Genomic DNA, 19188 nt, shown 5'->3' with positions numbered 1-19188 from the left:
ATCGAGCGGCCCGCACATCCCTAAATTATTTATAATTATAAATATATTATATTAAATGACCTATATTATAATAACCTATATTAGGTAATTATGATCACACTTTAAATAAGTAAATATGGCTCAAATTGTGCCGTATTTAGGCTCATTTTAATTAGAAGAATCTCACAAATACGTTGGTAATTCCGTAAAAAAAGATTGAAAAATAAAAAACTTTCCTATGTGCATTGATGTAATCGGTACGCAGCCTTTTGAACTGTGGCGGCTGCCTCGTACCTCAGTCCCTCTTTGTCGTTTACGAGCTGTCGTAAAAAAGTTCTGGTACATATGTTGATAGTGTCAGATACTGCATGCCTTTGCTAACTTATACCTGCTCTAGCAGTCTTCCTTACAATAAGGGCCACATGTACGACAGTAGTTTTCCCAACGCAGGGTTGTCCCCGATCATAAATCTCAACCATCCTCTCCAGTTCTTTCTCTCTCTTTCCGTCCTCCTATTACATACAACCGTATTCCTTGAGCCGTCCTTGACGTAGACGAAAACCAGACGTCCTGACCAGCGACCATCCCTTACTTGAACTCTCTACTTTCACTTTTCCTCTCCTACGACTCCCCTACAATCCCCCTACTCCAAAGACATCCTTCTCCCCTTTTTTTCCAGCATCCTTACGGCAGAAGTTATCTGAGCTTGAAACCGTCGACATCGTAAAGAGTAAAATAAAGACCAGTAACATTCTTCCAAACCTGTTCTTATTCATTTCGGGATCACGACAATAGTCTAAAAATATGATCAATGCTATTTTTCAATTTCTCTAAAAAACCTGTATTTGTCGAATTTTTGCGTGTTTTTCACTTTGTGTAATTAACATTTTGAACCAAAAAATCGGGAAAAAATCTCAAATATCAATTTCAATTAAATGCAATTATATGATTAAATTAATGCAAGTAAATGGGGAAAATGGACCGAAAATTGAATGGCACAACGGCTGTTTAAATAATTCGAAGGACTATCTCGTCCGGCTAGGCCCTTCATTCCAAATTGTAATATTCCAATATTCCAATATCATTTTAAATATATTCAAGTACTATTTAAAACTATTAATGAGTTTTAACAACAAAATATTTTAAATAGAAAACTAAATTTTGACATATAAGATAAGATTATAGCAAGCTTGCTATAAATGTCGAAAACTCGAGTCTGGCCAGAGACATTCAATTTTCAGGAAACACTATTCTATGATGACGAACGGAGAAAAGGGAAGTGAAGCTCGGGGGCTTCGGTCGCCGTGGAGTGGAGTGAAACATTGTAACATGATACGGGTCGGGTCGGGTATATCGGTGTGAGACTACTAATCAAACAACAAAGCTTAATTATTTATCATTATTTTTTTATAGGATTTCCCTTAACATATTTGGTGAATTTTGTTTCTTTTTATGAAAATGATACCAAAATTATATAATTCCGATGATATTTGCTTATGCAATGAGCGACGCAAGTTTCGGACACAAAGAAGGACAGCGTCGGGAAAAAAAGAGACGCGGAGAGTCCTTATTCTTTTAAGATTTCGACTTCGACTTCGTCTGCTAGCTCTTCGTCTCGTCGCACAATGTACTCATAAATGAATCATGTTTCAGGAAGTGGTTCAGTTCAGAATGAAATAAAATAATGTTACACGCACTTTTTAAATAGCGTCATATATGGTGCAAGAAATATTCGTATAGAGTCAAATAGAATTATTTTTTTAGATATCTTCGTACGAAATACTGCCTCTAAATAACATTGTATGGATAGGAGCCGTCGAAAATTAGTTTAATTAGTTAATACTTTTATCTTGTTACTACCTCTACTTTAATAATTGCAGTCAATAATGCTGTCGAGCATTACAGGTATGGGATAAATAAGTAAAAAAATTAATTTTCTGTTTCCTACTAAGGATCTTAATAAGAACGATTGAATTTTGTCATTACACAACATAACAAAATATTTTTTAAGAATCATTATTTTATATATAACGCAATAATATTCAAATTACTTTTAAATTCCAATACATTTGTAGAATATTACGTAGTAATTACTTCCATTTTTCCTACATCTATAAACTATCGATTATATTGTAAACAATTATTACAATGGTGATAATAAGGAAAATAAGAATGCAATAAGAGAATTATATATAGTATTATAAGGCAATTACAGAATAAGTAATGTCAGCATTCTACTATATCATTCTTCTTCAACTTGACGAATATCTCGTCGATTGTGGAACTTTTACCGCTGTGGTATATCAGATCACTGTAACTTTCCCGTTATCCCCGCGCCCACTCGCGCCCACTTACCGGTCCCGCGGAATAACACAGGGGCTGGCAGTCTTTAATAGTATCTCGTCGGTGCTGCCAGCCCCTGTGCTATTCAGCGAGCCCGGTAACCGGGCGCAACGGGCGCGGGGATAACGTGAAAGTTACAGTGATCTGATATACCACAGCGCTAAAAGTTCCACAATCGACGAGATATTCGTCAAGTTGAAGAAGAATGATATAGTAGAATGCTGACATTACCTATTCTGTAATTGCCTTATAATACTATATATAATTCTCTTATTGCATTCTTATTTTCCTTATTATCACCATTGTAATAATTGTTTACAATATAATCGATAGTTTATAGATGTAGGAAAAATGGAAGTAATTACTACGTAATATTCTACAAATGTATTGGAATTTAAAAGTAATTTGAACATTATTGCGTTATATATAAAATAATGATTCTTAAAAAATATTCTGTTATGTTGTGTAATGACAAAATTCAATCGTTCTTATTAAGATCCTTAGTAGGAAACAGAAAATTAATTTTTTTACTTATTTATCCCATACTTGTAATGCTCAACAGCATTATTGACTGCAATTATTAAAGTAGAGGTAGTAACAAGATAAAAGTATTAACTAATTTATCTAATTTTGGACGGCTCCTATCCATACAATGTTATTTAGAGGCAATATTTCGTACGAAGATATCTAAAAAAATAATTCTATTTGACTCTATACGAATATTTCTTGCACCATATATGACGCTATTTAAAAAATGCGTGTAACATTATTTTATTTCATTCTGAACTGAACCACTTCCTGAAACATGTTTCATTTATGAGTACATTGTGCGACGAGGCGAAGAGCTAGCAGACGAAGTCGAAGTCGAAATCTTAAAAGAATAAGGACTTCCCGCGTCTCTTTTTTTCCCGACGCTGTCCTTCATTGTGTCCGAAACTTGCGTCGCTCATTGCATAAGCAAATATCATCGGAATTATATAATTTTGGTATCATTTTCATAAAAAGAAACAAAATTCACCAAATATGTTAAGGAAAATCCTATAAAAAAGTAATGATAAATAATTAAGCTTTGTTGTTTGATTTGTTACGAGCCAGGGCCGCGAGAAGCACGAGTGGCCGGCGAAGGGTTATAAACCCAGGAATATGGTATCAATTTGTTAGTTAAGGTACACGGACGAACCCAATGCGAAATTGGGGAGCCGCTAGGAATGTAGACAGTGAGGACGAACCTGACGCGAAATCAGGGAGCCTCTAGGAATGGAATCAGACGCAGACGAACCTGATGCGAAATCAGGGAGCTGCTGGGAAGGTGAAACTTCGTGAACGAACCCAATGCGAAATTGGGGAGTCACTAGGAAATGACGCGCAGACGAACCCGATGCTAAACCGGGGAGCTGCTAGGAGGTTGTAGAATAGCGCGGACGAACCCAATGCGAGATTGGGGAGCCGCTGGGAGGTTGGATGAAAACACAGACGAACCTGATGCGAAATCAGGGAGCTGTTAGGATGCGGACGAACCTGATGCGAAATCAGGGAGCCGCTAGGATGGTATAGTTTTCGTGGACGAACCCAATGCGAAATTGGGGAGCCACTAGGTAGGAAAAATCTCTATTTGATAATTGGTAAGGCGCGAACGAACCTGATGCGAAATCAGGGAGTCGCTAGGATAGTTAGTAGACCTCGTAACTTATATAATCTAAATGATACAACCCGAGCGGTAAGGTTGTATCGTGTGGGAACGTTCAATTACTATATAAGGATTTTGGACGATAATTATAGGTTCAATGAACTTGCTCTAATTACCAATAACACAAATATATTCTACTTATAAAATTCTGTAGTACAAGTGTGTATGTGTCGCGATTGGAAATGAGAGGAAAAGATATGAAATGTGAAAGAAAGAATTTACCTAAACTACGGTGCTCGGTTTTCACGCACTGGCAATGCGGGGGACTCGGAAACAACTTCAACACTGACCAATAGACTATAAACCGAACAAACGGAATCTATAATGTTAGACTTTGATCCGAAAGGTACCTTAGCCCGATCTCGTTAGAAGTTAACTTTCCGAAATGCAGCACGACGTGACGCGATACGTGTCTACTGCAGTACTAACCCACGAGAGTGAGAATCTAAGGGTTTATATACCCCTACAATGAATGGAATACTTTGTTCATTATCTAATCGCGCTTAGAGATTAGGGCTTAGGGCCAGACTCTCATTTTTGTCACTTCTAACGAGATCGGAGCCAGGGCTCGGTCCTAAATCAAAGGGTTCGAAAGGTTATCTAGGACGCTTCCCGCCAGAGACGATCTGGAAGAGATTTATTCTCTATCCGTAACATCTCCCCACCAAGAAGAAACATCGCGGTTCGCGTGATGCTTTCTCGGAAGGAAACGTCCTAGATACTATTGATTTTTAAGAGAGCAAAAAAAATGAAGTGAATAATAAAATTTTTGAATGGAGAAAGAAAGAGAAAAAAAACAAAGAGAAAACGCAATAGTAAAAGTTAAAAGCAAATGACGGGTGTAGTGTATGTGTAGTGTATACTTAAATCTAAGAACTCGTTCAAAGCGGGACCACGTATCCCAGCTGCAGCCATCCATTGGTAACGTCATAGGGTGACTGGCCCGGGAGCCTGTCGAGGAGAAGGCGCCCTTCGATAAGTCCATCTTCCGCCCTCGATATCCTCGTGACGCAACCCCTTCTGTTGCCCATCACGTGCTTTGCGATAGCCACGATTCTCGCAATGGGGCGAGCGCTGCGAGGTTCCACGCCCTCCAGGCGCAAGCGGATCGCCTGCCAGGGGAGGGTGCGGAAACGCGGCGGCAGGATCCACACCTGACTAATCTCCCGCTCCACCGTCAGGCCGCTGTCCCCCAGGAAGACGGAGACGATCCCCTCGTTTACTGCAGTCACCCTCCCCCTGGACCAGCAGGATCCTTCCTTCCTTACGGCCGCTAGGAGGCCCGGTCCAACTGCGGTCAGCAAAGGCACGCACAGGCAGTGGCGCTCCTCCATGTGCCTGCAAAAAGCTCTAAAAAATGACCTCACCTCCTCCGGGTGGTGCTCGGCAGTGATCCATGCCGTTGTTGGATCTTCAACCTCGCCAACAATGCAGCGAAAAGGTGCATGCACTTTTTCAGCCTTCATTGTACCCTCGTTTTCTTTTTCCACGGTTCCCCTGGAGTCCAGTCACGTATGTTGATGTCCGTGACCACGAAGAATTCGAGGTGGTGTGGCTGCTTCTCAGGCTTGACTGGTAAACGCTTTGTCCCCTTGGTCGTCGTACCTCTGCCTTTTACAACTCTTCCCTCCTTCGCAGGTTGATAGGGTCGAGGGATGATCGTTTTGGCACCCTCCTGCGACACGTGCTCGCTATGCTCCGTCTGGACTGTAACACTGTGCCTGCCCTTCGGAGACTCTGCTGTTCTGTCCTGCATGGAGGCTGCGACTGTGGTTTTAGTGACCCAGTGCTCCGCTTTTATAGGGGCTGAGGTCCTTTTCTCTAAAGATGCAGAGCGTCGCCGCGGGGTGGGGGTAGTCCTGTTGCTCAGAAAATTGAAGCGGAAGGCTTCGTATTTGGGGGCAACTTGCCCGCCTCCGGAGATTCAATAATGTTTATCTCCGTCTGTTCTACACTATCACGGCGTACCTTGTATTTATTAAAAATTCTAAATTTTAAGATGAGCATGACAACGAAGATTAGGCATGCTACTACTATTCCCGTGGAGGAAAAAATTGTAACCTGTTGGTGCTTGACCAATTCTCGATGAGTCACAATACCCTTCACCTGTTTTTCTATTTCACCGAGAGAGATAGCTGCCGGAAGTTGATCCCAATGATTGACGAGCTGCTCTTTACTCGGTGCATTTAATTCTATTACCTTGAAATGATGTTCCGATAGCTCTGGTAATAAAAATGACAAATTGTATGAAACGGCAGGACAGTATACTATTTCTTCTGAGGTCTCTATTATATCCAGCGCCTTCAACTGTACGGAGTTGATCGTGGTCTGGCATCCTGCTTCTAATTTGAGAATTCCTGTTTTATGAAAAGTCTTTACTAACGCCTTTTTCCCTTTGCAATAAATTTGCGCTTTCCTTTCCTCCGGCATGAAAAATAGCCACGCAGCGGGTGCATTTAGCGCTCGCCAGTAGGGTTCCGCATGGCCGGTCACCTTTATATTGCAGGTACTCCAGTCTATTGTGCTGGGGTTCAGCAACAGTGTAGTTTCGCAGGTGGCATGTTGACTCGTCTGGTAAACGGGTAGTGTCACTGGCCCTAATAACTGCTTATGGTGATGATGGCAGGTTCTTAAATAATCCTCAGTAGGCAAAAAATATTGCTGTTCATCCGAAGATATTGCAATGTACGTAAACCGCGGCTGAATGTATGATGTCACCGTTTTCGACCCCAGTGATTGAACAGACGGACAAGGATAAACCTTATAGAGATTGAATATCTGATGATCTAACAATGGTACGGTAAGCTCAAAAACTATCCTGCCCTTTGTGAAAATTATATTCAGCTTAGTAATTCTTTCGAGCTGTTCTGTTAAGAGCTCTTCAGGTGAGAAAGGAAATTCATGAGAGGAAGTCTGCCTAATTTTCAAAGCGGAATTCAATAGTTGTTGAGGTGAGAAAATCGCTGGATGGAGGATACCCTGCTTCGCCAGAAGTATTGCATCTATTAATAACAGTAAATTTGTACTATAGTCATCTAAACCTTTTTCAATTTCGAATAATGCTTCCCTTATAACGTTCTCAAAACGCAACCTGTCCAATTCTGACTGAGTTTCTTGTAATTGTTGGGAATGTTCCGATACTGCCTTCATGAGTTCAGACATTCCCTTTGTTAAATTCAGCAATCTCGTATGTACCGTCGAGAACTCACCCTTGATGATATGCGTTTGTCTTGCTATTACCTCCGTGATCTCCTGTTGGTTCTTGTATATTTTGTTCAACTCTTGATTGTAGAAGTCTGCATCCTCTTGAGTCAGAGTCCCGAATAAAATATTGCTGATTGTACCCATAAATCCAAACGGCGCACTTCGTCGAGGTGATTTTACCTTCAAATATGGGTGATCACCTATGGCTGATTTTATCAAGTTCCGATAGTAGCGCGTATTTTCCTCCTTCTTAACCAACCGAGGTCCGAGACCTTCGTTGAGGCATTTTGTTGCCTCATGCCTTTTGCAAAGTTGGTTAAGCATGGAGATGAGCTGTTGGACCGGGGGTGCGTGTTGCAAATATTTCTCAACATCGAGCGAGGTTACCAGGCGCCATTGAGTTTGATAAGTTCTCAGGTCCGGCAGCTTCTCGAAAAATAACCCGACTTCTCCTTGTACCTGCTCTATTGTCGAACTACTCTCCTTTTGAAGTTGGCTCGTTGTCAGCGGCATCAGGAGTAGACAAAAGAGGATCATGTTCATCTTCGGCTGTTGATGTAAAATAAGCATGCTTTAGTTTATCCTGATGCTTAGTGATTATTTTATTATGAGTCTGTAATACTACATTATTCGAATCTGTCACGTCTATTATTTTGTACGGCCCGACATAGTGGGGGTCAAATTTACTAGTACGAGGTTCTAAAAGAACGTAAACAAATTCGCCTACGTTGAATGTAGCAGATCTAGCTCGAGAATCGTAATAACCCTTAGAACGCATCTTTGCTTTATTCAGATTATCTGCTGCTAAATTGCGGATTCGAACTACATTCGTTATTAGCTCTGACAAATAATCTCCGTATGTTCTCAAGTTTGTGCCCGTCGGAAATGAGGTTGGCTCTCGTGCCTGTTTTCCAAAAACCAATTCATATGGTGTAAAGTTAGTTGCTTCATGAACTGATGTATTGTAAGAGAACATTGCAAAAGGAATTAACAAATCCCAATCTTCGTAATTCTCCATATAATGTTTGAGGTACTCTGTGAGAACAATATGGCTACGCTCTAATGACCCATTAGTTTGCGGTCGATACCCGGACGTAGTAATTTGTTTAATTTTGAATATTTCTGCTAGATTGGTCATAAGAGTACCAATAAAGCTGGTTCCCTTATCCGTGAGTATTGCTCGTGGCGTTCCATAAATTGCAATAAAATGACGTGCAAATGCATCTGCGATGGTAGCGGCCCGTATATTAGGTATCGCTACTGCTATACAATACTTGGTTAAATTATCCTGCATGGTGAGAATGTGACGGTTCCCTCCTGGTGTGATAGGTAATGGCCCAACGGTATCTAAAGAAATTTTGTCGAATGCGTCCAGCGGTGTGTCAGTGATCAACATCGGTTGACGAGTTTTCGTTCTGACCAATTTCTGTTCCTGACAACTTTTACATTTTCGAATGTAGTCTTGGATTTCATTGCGCATGTGTGGCCAATGAAATCTCGACCGGACACGATTGTAAGTCTTTGTCACTCCTTTGTGTCCTCCTATCAAACTATCGTGTGCTTCTTGAATGATCTCTTGTCTATTTTCTAGAGAAGGCGTAGTAATAACGCAGTTACAGATTGTAATTCCGTAAATCGAATCTACGAAGGCCTCCTTCAATGTTCTAAAAAGTTCATTGGCCGATAATCCGTGATGATCTCCGGTAGCGGATATTCGAAAAGATTTGCTTCTATTTTCTTCTAGAGTAGATCGAAGAGTGTTCAAACCATTAACTATGTCTATTCTTTTCGGCTTATCGTAAAAGTTGTCAGAAATTATTATGCTGAAGGTTTTGAATAACCCATTGTTTGAAACTACAACCTGTCCCTTCTTTGCTCGTGCAGCTAAAAGTTCTTGCTTATTTATTGATCCTGTGTCTAGCAACAGTTTTCCTACGGGAGTTATTAAGTTACAGTCAACTGATACAAAATGAACATAGTGGTCCTCCCCTGCGGTGAGGGTGTCTGAGGAAATTCTAATCCCTTTTTTCGGCTCCGGCGGCGCCTCCAGGTCGGTTTCGGTAGAGGAACCGTCGGTAGAGCTATCGAAGAATGGGTAAGGCTCTGCTGTGTGGTCAGAAGGTTGACGCACACTTGCCTCTCGTACCGTATTGTTTGGAAAGCCAATTACAGTAGGCTGCAAAAGCCCACCTGTTTCAGGAAATAGTATTTGCGGTACATTGGGGGAGTCCCCTTGTAAATTATTCGTATTTTCTATAACAGTGTTTTCTAACGGTGTGTCAAATGAAATTAGATCGCCCGACAGACTCGTATCCTTTTCCGTAGAAAAAATGTCTGTGGAATTCGCTGCGGGTAGAAAATGGTGAGGGGTGTCCTGGTTTTCGTCAGGCATGGTCACCTCTCGCGACAGACTAGGAAGAGATCTGTTTCTATTTATTATCGGCGAATGCTGTACCTTACCCAGGGTGGGCTCTCCTATTTCGTCTGAACTGCTTGTATCCTGATACTTGGGTCGTTTTTCTCGGTCCCTGCGTAACTGTTTGATACGTTGACCTATTGTATTAGTGTCAACGACTGATTTAGGTACGGGAATCTTAAACTCGGGGTCCTTGAATTCCCTCGGTATGAGTGGCAAACACATGGAAACAGGATTGCGTGATAATGCATCTGCATTTTTATTTATCTTTCCAGACTTATGAACAACCTGATAATCATACTCTAAGAGTCGAAGCTTCCACTTCATGAGTCTCGATGTCGGATCTTTTACAGAATGTAACCAAACTAACGGACGATGATCAGTAACCAGTGTAAATTTTGTTCCGTACACATACGGTCTGAAATATATGACGGCGTATACCATTGCTAAACATTCTTTTTCCGTGGCTGAATAATTTCTCTCAGCCTTATTGAGGCTGCGCGAAGCGTAAGCAATCGGTAAATCGCTTCCTATTTCCCCTTGACTAAGTACTGCTCCGATAGCATATTCGGAGGCATCTGTAGTAATAATGAATGGTTTGTTGAAGTCTGGGAATTGCAAAATAGGTTCTCGACAGAGTTCGTCACGTAACTGTTTGAAGCTATTCTCTTGCTCTTCAGCCCATTTGAACTTCTTGCCTTTTCCCAAAAGGTCAATTAGAGACTTTGCTTTTGTAGTGAAATCTGGTACGAACCTGCGATAATATCCTACTAGACCCAAAAATTGCTGAATATTCTTCTGTGATTTCGGCATTGGAAATTCTTTGACTGCTTTTAACTTTCGAGGATCGGGTCTTACTCCCTGTCTTGAAATAATATGCCCTAGATACGCAACTTCCTTCCGTAAAAATTCGCATTTATTAGTCTGAAGAGTTAGACCATGTTCTCGCAAACGGTTCAACAATTTCCTGACTTTAATATTGTGTTCGTGTAGTGACGAGGCGTGAACTACAACATCGTCTAGGTAAATAAAAACGTCCGTCCCCTGGAGCCCAGTTAATACCTGATCCATGAGACGTTGAAAAGTAGGTGGAGCATTTTTCAAACCAAACGGCATTCGCGAAAATTCGTAATGTCCGTTAGGAGTCGTAAAAGCTGTCTTCTGTCTGTCTTTCGGATCCATCTCTATTTGATGAAATCCGCTGGCGAGATCGAAAATGGAGAAATATTTGGCCCCACCAAGACGATCTAATATCTCGGTAATTTGAGGTAATGGATACTTATCGGAAATAGTTTTCTCATTGAGCGCGCGAAAATCTATTACCATACGCCAACGTTTGTTACCCTGCGCATCTGGTTTTTTGGGTACAATCCACAAAGGCGAATTGTACGGAGAATTCGATGGAGTAATAATACCTTCGGACAACAAACCATTAATTTGCTTTTTGATTTCCTCTTGGTGAACAGGAGGATAGCGATACTGTCTCGTGTTAACCGGAATCTCATCAGTAGTATGTAAAGAATGCTTGAAATTGGAGGCCTTTCCTAATTTATCTCCGGGAAGATAAAATATATCGGGAAATTCCTCTATCAGTGCGGTAACACTGCCCCGTTCTTCCTCGTTCAAATGACTTAACTGTAGTGATTCGGATATTCCCTGTATTCTATCTTCTCTAGTCTTGAAATTGCAATGACGTTGTATGTCTGAGTAACAATCCTCCTCTGAAGAGTCTAAAATGTCGTACGGTTCTATGAATTGTGGTTGTATTTCTACATCTAGGATTTCTTCACTAGTATTTGTTGCCATAACATGACACTTTCCTTTATCGTTCAAGACGGCAGCCTCTCCTATATAGAGTTTCTCATGCGTCTTTACACGCGGCAAATAACCTTCCTTAACCTTTGGATTAGCTATTCTTATGGCGATCTGTTGAGATGATCGGGCATCGATGCGATGTTTAGTCGGCATCTCTGATTCTAACTGGTAATTTGAAAAACGAATAGGCCTAGTGGGCTTGTCTCTTAATACCATTGTCCCATGATAATAAGAAATTTCTGCTTCCTCTTGTTTCAAAAATGGACTTCCTATAAGACCGTCTGCTTCTATTGCAAGGTGCTTCACTACATAGAAAAAAGCAGGAGCTTCATGTATGTGAAGTATAGTAGTTCCTAGCGTACGAATTGGATTTGCCGTAAGGCCTGTTATTTCGATTTCCTCGCGTGAAACAATTTCTGCCCCTTTTCCCAAAACGTCAAGGACTACTAAATTTACGGATGCTCCACCGTCAATTAGAAATTCCCCCGTGCCTGATTCCAGTTCTGGGATTTTGACTTTGATTCGTGGTGCTGGAGCTTCCTTGATGAGGGTTTTTCCTCGAAGCGGACAGTTCGAGGGCGAACTTCTTTGTTTTCGCTCATCGTGTCGCCTGTACGGTGAGCGTGATCGAAGTTTAAAGACTTGCTCGATTCTACTGACGAATCTCGTGAATCTCGTCGAAAACGCGGACTACGTGGTCGATTTTTACAAAATTTTCCGTCATGTCCGGATGTACCGCAATGCCAACAATACGACTTTGACATGCGATCCTTATCGTTATTCTTTAAAATTGTATATTTCTTTTCTCCGTCCCTTACAATTGACGAGTCTGAACGATAGGAAGGGGAGTGAGAAGGGCTCCTATGACGTAAGGTCCAAGCGGACGCTTGTCCTTCCCTATCCGCATCGAAACCAGATGGTCTCGAGCGTCGGTCCCTATGTCTATCGTATCTGTTCGGAGATAGAGGATATGACACTTCACGCTCGTGGTAACGAGAACCCTGATCATATGACTCTTGGCGAGACCACCTCGATGGTGATTCGTTTCGCGGCGACTGTCGTCGGTTTCTCAGTCTTTTGTCTATCTGTAGCACGGCGTCGTAAGCATCTTCCAAATTTTTTATGTCACCCTGAGATGCCGACACCTTCAGGGAAATCCGATCGGGTAATCCGTCGATAAAGTTTTCGATGACGTCTTTTTCCATCAATTCAATAAATTCTTCGGCATGTTCTTCCCCGTATTTTTCCCTTATGGCTCCGCGCGTACAGTGGACCAAGTGGCTTGTCCTATCGATGTATTGTCGTAGGTTTTCTCCTTCGCGGATGCGTAACCTCGCGATTTCTACCTGATAATTCGACAGGCTCTTACCGGGAGCGAACCGTTTCTTTAAATGCTGAACCAATGCTTTTGTGGTAGTAAACTTGTGCCCTAACGTACATCTACGTGCTGGCCCGACGAGTTTAGTAAGAACAATTGCCAGATACTCGGCCTCCGTACCATCCGGAATCAAAGTTAACCCGTCCTCTATAATTTGCGCGAAACGCGTTAAAGAAGGGTCTTCCCCGTCGAAGGTCGGAATTGTCGAAGTAATATTCTGTAAGCATGTCTTTTGCGTCAAAAGCGACATAGAATGCGCAAGCGAAACCGTCAAGTTCATTATGTCAATGGAAGAAGTATTTGCAGTTGAATTCGGCATTTCGAAAGAATGTAACTAGAGAAAACTAGTATATAATTAAAAGTAGGTAACTAGTGAAAACTAGTATATAGAAATCTTTTAACTAGGAAAACTAGTATATTATTGACTTTTAACTAGGAAAACTAGTATATTAAATCTTGTAACTAGGAAAACTAGTATATTATTGATATAAAAGCGTGACTAGCGAAAACTAGTATATCACTAATAATATCGAGACGTAACTAGGAAAACTAGTATATTGTCAATACTCAGCTACGAGTAATTTAACGTAGTGAACCCACAATTAAAGTAATCCTAAAATAATTGAACTTATCCCACCGCTGTCACCAGTTCTGTTACGAGCCAGGGCCGCGAGAAGCACGAGTGGCCGGCGAAGGGTTATAAACCCAGGAATATGGTATCAATTTGTTAGTTAAGGTACACGGACGAACCCAATGCGAAATTGGGGAGCCGCTAGGAATGTAGACAGTGAGGACGAACCTGACGCGAAATCAGGGAGCCTCTAGGAATGGAATCAGACGCAGACGAACCTGATGCGAAATCAGGGAGCTGCTGGGAAGGTGAAACTTCGTGAACGAACCCAATGCGAAATTGGGGAGTCACTAGGAAATGACGCGCAGACGAACCCGATGCTAAACCGGGGAGCTGCTAGGAGGTTGTAGAATAGCGCGGACGAACCCAATGCGAGATTGGGGAGCCGCTGGGAGGTTGGATGAAAACACAGACGAACCTGATGCGAAATCAGGGAGCTGTTAGGATGCGGACGAACCTGATGCGAAATCAGGGAGCCGCTAGGATGGTATAGTTTTCGTGGACGAACCCAATGCGAAATTGGGGAGCCACTAGGTAGGAAAAATCTCTATTTGATAATTGGTAAGGCGCGAACGAACCTGATGCGAAATCAGGGAGTCGCTAGGATAGTTAGTAGACCTCGTAACTTATATAATCTAAATGATACAACCCGAGCGGTAAGGTTGTATCGTGTGGGAACGTTCAATTACTATATAAGGATTTTGGACGATAATTATAGGTTCAATGAACTTGCTCTAATTACCAATAACACAAATATATTCTACTTATAAAATTCTGTAGTACAAGTGTGTATGTGTCGCGATTGGAAATGAGAGGAAAAGATATGAAATGTGAAAGAAAGAATTTACCTAAACTACGGTGCTCGGTTTTCACGCACTGGCAATGCGGGGGACTCGGAAACAACTTCAACACTGACCAATAGACTATAAACCGAACAAACGGAATCTATAATGTTAGACTTTGATCCGAAAGGTACCTTAGCCCGATCTCGTTAGAAGTTAACTTTCCGAAATGCAGCACGACGTGACGCGATACGTGTCTACTGCAGTACTAACCCACGAGAGTGAGAATCTAAGGGTTTATATACCCCTACAATGAATGGAATACTTTGTTCATTATCTAATCGCGCTTAGAGATTAGGGCTTAGGGCCAGACTCTCATTTTTGTCACTTCTAACGAGATCGGAGCCAGGGCTCGGTCCTAAATCAAAGGGTTCGAAAGGTTATCTAGGACGCTTCCCGCCAGAGACGATCTGGAAGAGATTTATTCTCTATCCGTAACAGATTAGTAGTCTCACACCGATATACCCGACCCGACCCGTATCATGTTACAATGTTTCACTCCATTCCACGGCGACCGAAGCCCTCGAGCTTCACTTCCCTTTTCTCCGTTCGTCATCCTAGAATAGTGTTTCCTGAAAATTGAATGTCTCTGGCCAGACTCGAGTTTTCGACATTTATAGCAAGCTTGCTATAATCTTATCTTATTTGTCAAAATTTAATTTTCTATTTAAAATATTTTGTTGTTAAAACTCATTAATAGTTTAAATAGTACTTGAAATATTGAAAATGATATTGGAATATTGGAATATTACAATTTGGAATGAAGGGCCTAGCCGGACGTGGTAGCCCTTCGAATTATTTAAATAGCCGTTGTGCCATTCAATTTTCGGTAAATTTTCCCCATTTCCTTGCATTAATTTAATCATATTATTGCATTTAATTGAAATTGATATTTGAGATTTTTTCCCGATTTTTTGGTTCAAAATGTTAATTACACACAAAGTGAAAAACACGCAAAAATTCGACAAATGCAGGTTTTTTAGAGAAATTGAAAAATAGCATTGATCATATTTTTAGACTATCAACATATGTACCAGAACTTTTTTTACGACAGCGCGTAAACGACAAAGAGGGACTGAGGTACGAGGCAGCCGACACAGTTCAAAAGGCTGCGTACCGATTACATCAATGCACATAGGAAAGTTTTTCATTTTTCAATCTTTTTTTACGGAATTACCAACGTATTTGTGAGATTCTTCTAATTAAAATGAGCCTAAATACGGCACAATTTGAGCCATATTTACTTATTTAAAGTGTGATCATAATTACCTAATATAGGTTATTATAATAGGTCATTTAATATAATATATTTATAATTATAAATAATTTAGGGATGTGCGGGCCGCTCGATGTTCGGGTTCGGGTCGGGTCGGGTCGGGTCGCAGAAAGTCCGGCGGCCCGTCGATTCGACTTCGAATTCGTCGGGTGGGTACGAAAAGAATCGAAAAAGTTCGGGCGGACGAGTAATTGCGTTATCCGAGATTCAAATACTCTGCGTTCTTATGACATAGATAATGGTAATAATGGTTTTCTTTCTTTACTTATAACGTGATTTTTAATATACTTGGTTTTTTTATAACTACATTAGGTATATTCGCCAAACGCGTGCTCTTTATTTGTATTAAAGCTTGAATAATGCACGTTTCATGTGAAAAACTTAAAAGACAATATTTCTAGCTTTTTAACGAATTTTCTCCGAATGAACTTAGATATGTATCGATAATATCATTAAAATATCCTTACGGAAGTTATACAATACACCTAGAAGATTACAATATGGTAAAGTATGGCAATAATTCAATGACTCCAAGAAAAATGGAAAACTTAATGACTCCGAGAAAAATAAAGAACTTAATGACACTGAGGAAAATGAAAAATTGAATAACTCCAAGAAAAATGGAAAACTTAATGACTCCGAGAAAAATAAAGAACTTACTGACTCTGAGGAAAATGAAAAATTTAATAACTCTCAGTTAATAAGCTGTCTTCCATACCTTTTAAAAATGCAATTAATCGCATGTAGGGATTGATCAGGTGTTTCTCTCTATATTAAAAGATATTTAAAAATCCTTTGACAAATCTGTTTTGTGGCGTCAGGATACTGCTGTCGATATTCCATCACAGTTTGTATAGTATATATTATTTCTCCTCTTTGTTTCTATATAAAATTTTATTATGATCCTCCATTAGTTTAACGCCCCGTTCAGCGGTATCATTGACCACCTTCAGTCTATGTTTCAGTCAGACTACTTATTATTCATAATAACTTCTTTTTCCGATATTATAACTGTTTTTCTTTTGTAGATTGGAGCATATTAATGAATTTATTTATAAGGGAGTAGAGAGACTTCCAGGATTGCAAAATATTCATTTACTCATTTCTCGATAATACAAACACGGGGTTTTTCACTAGTCAAAAACGCTAGATAAAACATCGATCTAGGGCGCTATCTGCCTCAAAAGTCCTATTTTTTCGTTTACGAGGCGAATTTGCATTATTCAGCAGCATGTAACTATGAAAATAGCTATACATATGCGCAGTTGTATGCTTCCGAATAATGCAAATTACGCCCCTTAATATCTCTGTCAGTTATGTATGTATGAAAAATCTCTTCAAACAAAAGTTATAGTATATAAGGAGGTGGATATAGTATCAGAGAAAAAAAATTTTTTCAAAGTCATTATTTCAAGTTTTCAAGGTCACGGATCTTTTTTCTATCAACAACTGTTTATGCTATATATGGATTCTTAAAGAGAAAAAAGACAAATTCAACGATATATCATAACGTCTATTTATGTCAAGATTTAAAAAATTCAAAATTTTCAAATTTGCTGCGCCTCATTTTCCCATGATCCAATCGGCCCCAACATTTTTCCAGATCATTTTCTCAACATTTGTTACAATTCTGGTTTACGGGACCAAAAAATTTCATGGTCGAAAAATAAAGTCCAGCCTAATGTACATATACGTAAATTACGAGAAGCAGTAAAGGGTGCTTAACGTCGAAGAAGAAAATCCTGGTAATTAAAACTTAATATGTACTACATTCTACGTTATTAGGATAATTGTAGTTTAATTATGATACATTTTATAAGCAATAAAATTAGAGCATCATCGCGAAAAAAGATGAGTTTACAATAACCTCAATATTTTATGAAATTCTATTATAATTATAGTTATGACTGTATTTTTTTATTATAGGAAGACAGAAGATCAAATAAACTTGTGTATGCTAGTATAAAATCAATTTATATATATTATACAATTTATTTTATTATTTGTTTGACAACTAATAAATCTACAAATTGTTTCATAAACTAAAAAATACTTCCTGCATTTTCGTATTCTCCAATCAGTCCAAATAAATACCATCAACCTGTTCTCGATCATATACCTATAGGTATAATAAGGTATTAATATATTTTTATTAATGCAATTATGACAGTAACAAAATGTTTCTATTTTAAATGAATACATATTTTGAACATAGTTTTTATATTTTTAATTTTTTGGAAGGTTAAAAAATGTGATTAAAAAAGTAATGAAAAATAAAAATAAAAAAAAATCCCCGCTGCACGGGGACTCGAATGCTAGCTCCAGATTGCCATTCATACGCTCGACGGCTCGACAGCCGAATTTCAGTTTCGTTTCCACCGTAAAGCAATACAACATGGCAACATGGCAAGTGCTAAAAATAGATTGTGGCTGGCATAAGCGCACAAGCAGCGCACACGGATATAGTAAAGGTACGCTGGCGAGTGTAGCGCGCGGGCGCGTTGCTAACACGATACATACAGTGTCTTCTGCACCGACGAAATGCCATCGGTGGCCTCCTGTTTCTCACTCCAGTCAGAATATATCCTAGAGGGCGTAAGAGAACACCGAAAAATTTTAGGCTCGCCAACTCCCGTAAGGCTGGCAGTCTTTAATAGTATCTCGTCGGTGCTGCCAGCCAGTATCGATATTCTCGTAACAGTTCTAAGTGTTATAACATCATTTCTGTTCTTCATAAAACTGTTTCAATCAGAACCGAAAAATAACAGTTTAAACATTTGTTTTTATAACCGTTCCAATCCCTGTCTGTAGCGTAGATTTACCGCTATTTTAATATTGTACTATACGATTTGAACTTTTTTTGGAAACTGGAGCAATTAATTTACTGCAGGATGTGAAAAGGAATTTTTTCAAAAATTGCAATTGATCAGAATTGTAGAAAAAAATACTAAAAGTTGCGTTTTACAACTTTTTAATGTGGGTCTATCTATACTTAAAATTTAAAAAATATGTTTTATAGATTTATGTCAATTAAACATATTCTGAAAATTTTGAGGGTAACCCTAAAGTTATCGTAGAAAAAATTGGTTTTCAATTTGGTTTAATTAATAATAACTGTGCCTAAAGATATGAAAAAAATTGGAGACAGTATTGATGACAGTATATGTAAGTACTTCATCATTAAATTAATTTCCAAAATGGTCGCTTTTAAGCTTCGATATAAAATCTGTGTTTCTTCGAAATCTTCCGGCTTTTTTATTTTTTACAACTAGAGTTTGCAACAAAAGCTCGGGAAAAATTAAAATACTTCTATGAATATAATTTATATTATTAGAGATTTGTATATTAGTTACATATTTTATATAAAACAATATAAACTGTATGTCCTAATCCTGGCCAATGATGATGTAGGATCTGATCCAGGCTAAAGATGATGTAGGATCTTGTCCATGCTAAAGATGATGTAGGAGCTGATCCAGGCTAAGTACTAGAGTAGGGGGCAGCACTATAATGGGCACGGCCAAAACCCGGGCGTGAGCACTCTCATTTCCTCTCTGATACAGACATACTTTCCTACTCTATATTATATTATTTTCCGGGCAACTTTTCCAATTTTT

Source organism: Lasioglossum baleicum, chromosome 1, assembly GCF_051020765.1.
Source record: "Lasioglossum baleicum chromosome 1, iyLasBale1, whole genome shotgun sequence".
Classification (NCBI taxonomy): Eukaryota; Metazoa; Arthropoda; class Insecta; order Hymenoptera; family Halictidae; genus Lasioglossum; species Lasioglossum baleicum.
This window is presented reverse-complemented; position numbering follows the sequence as displayed.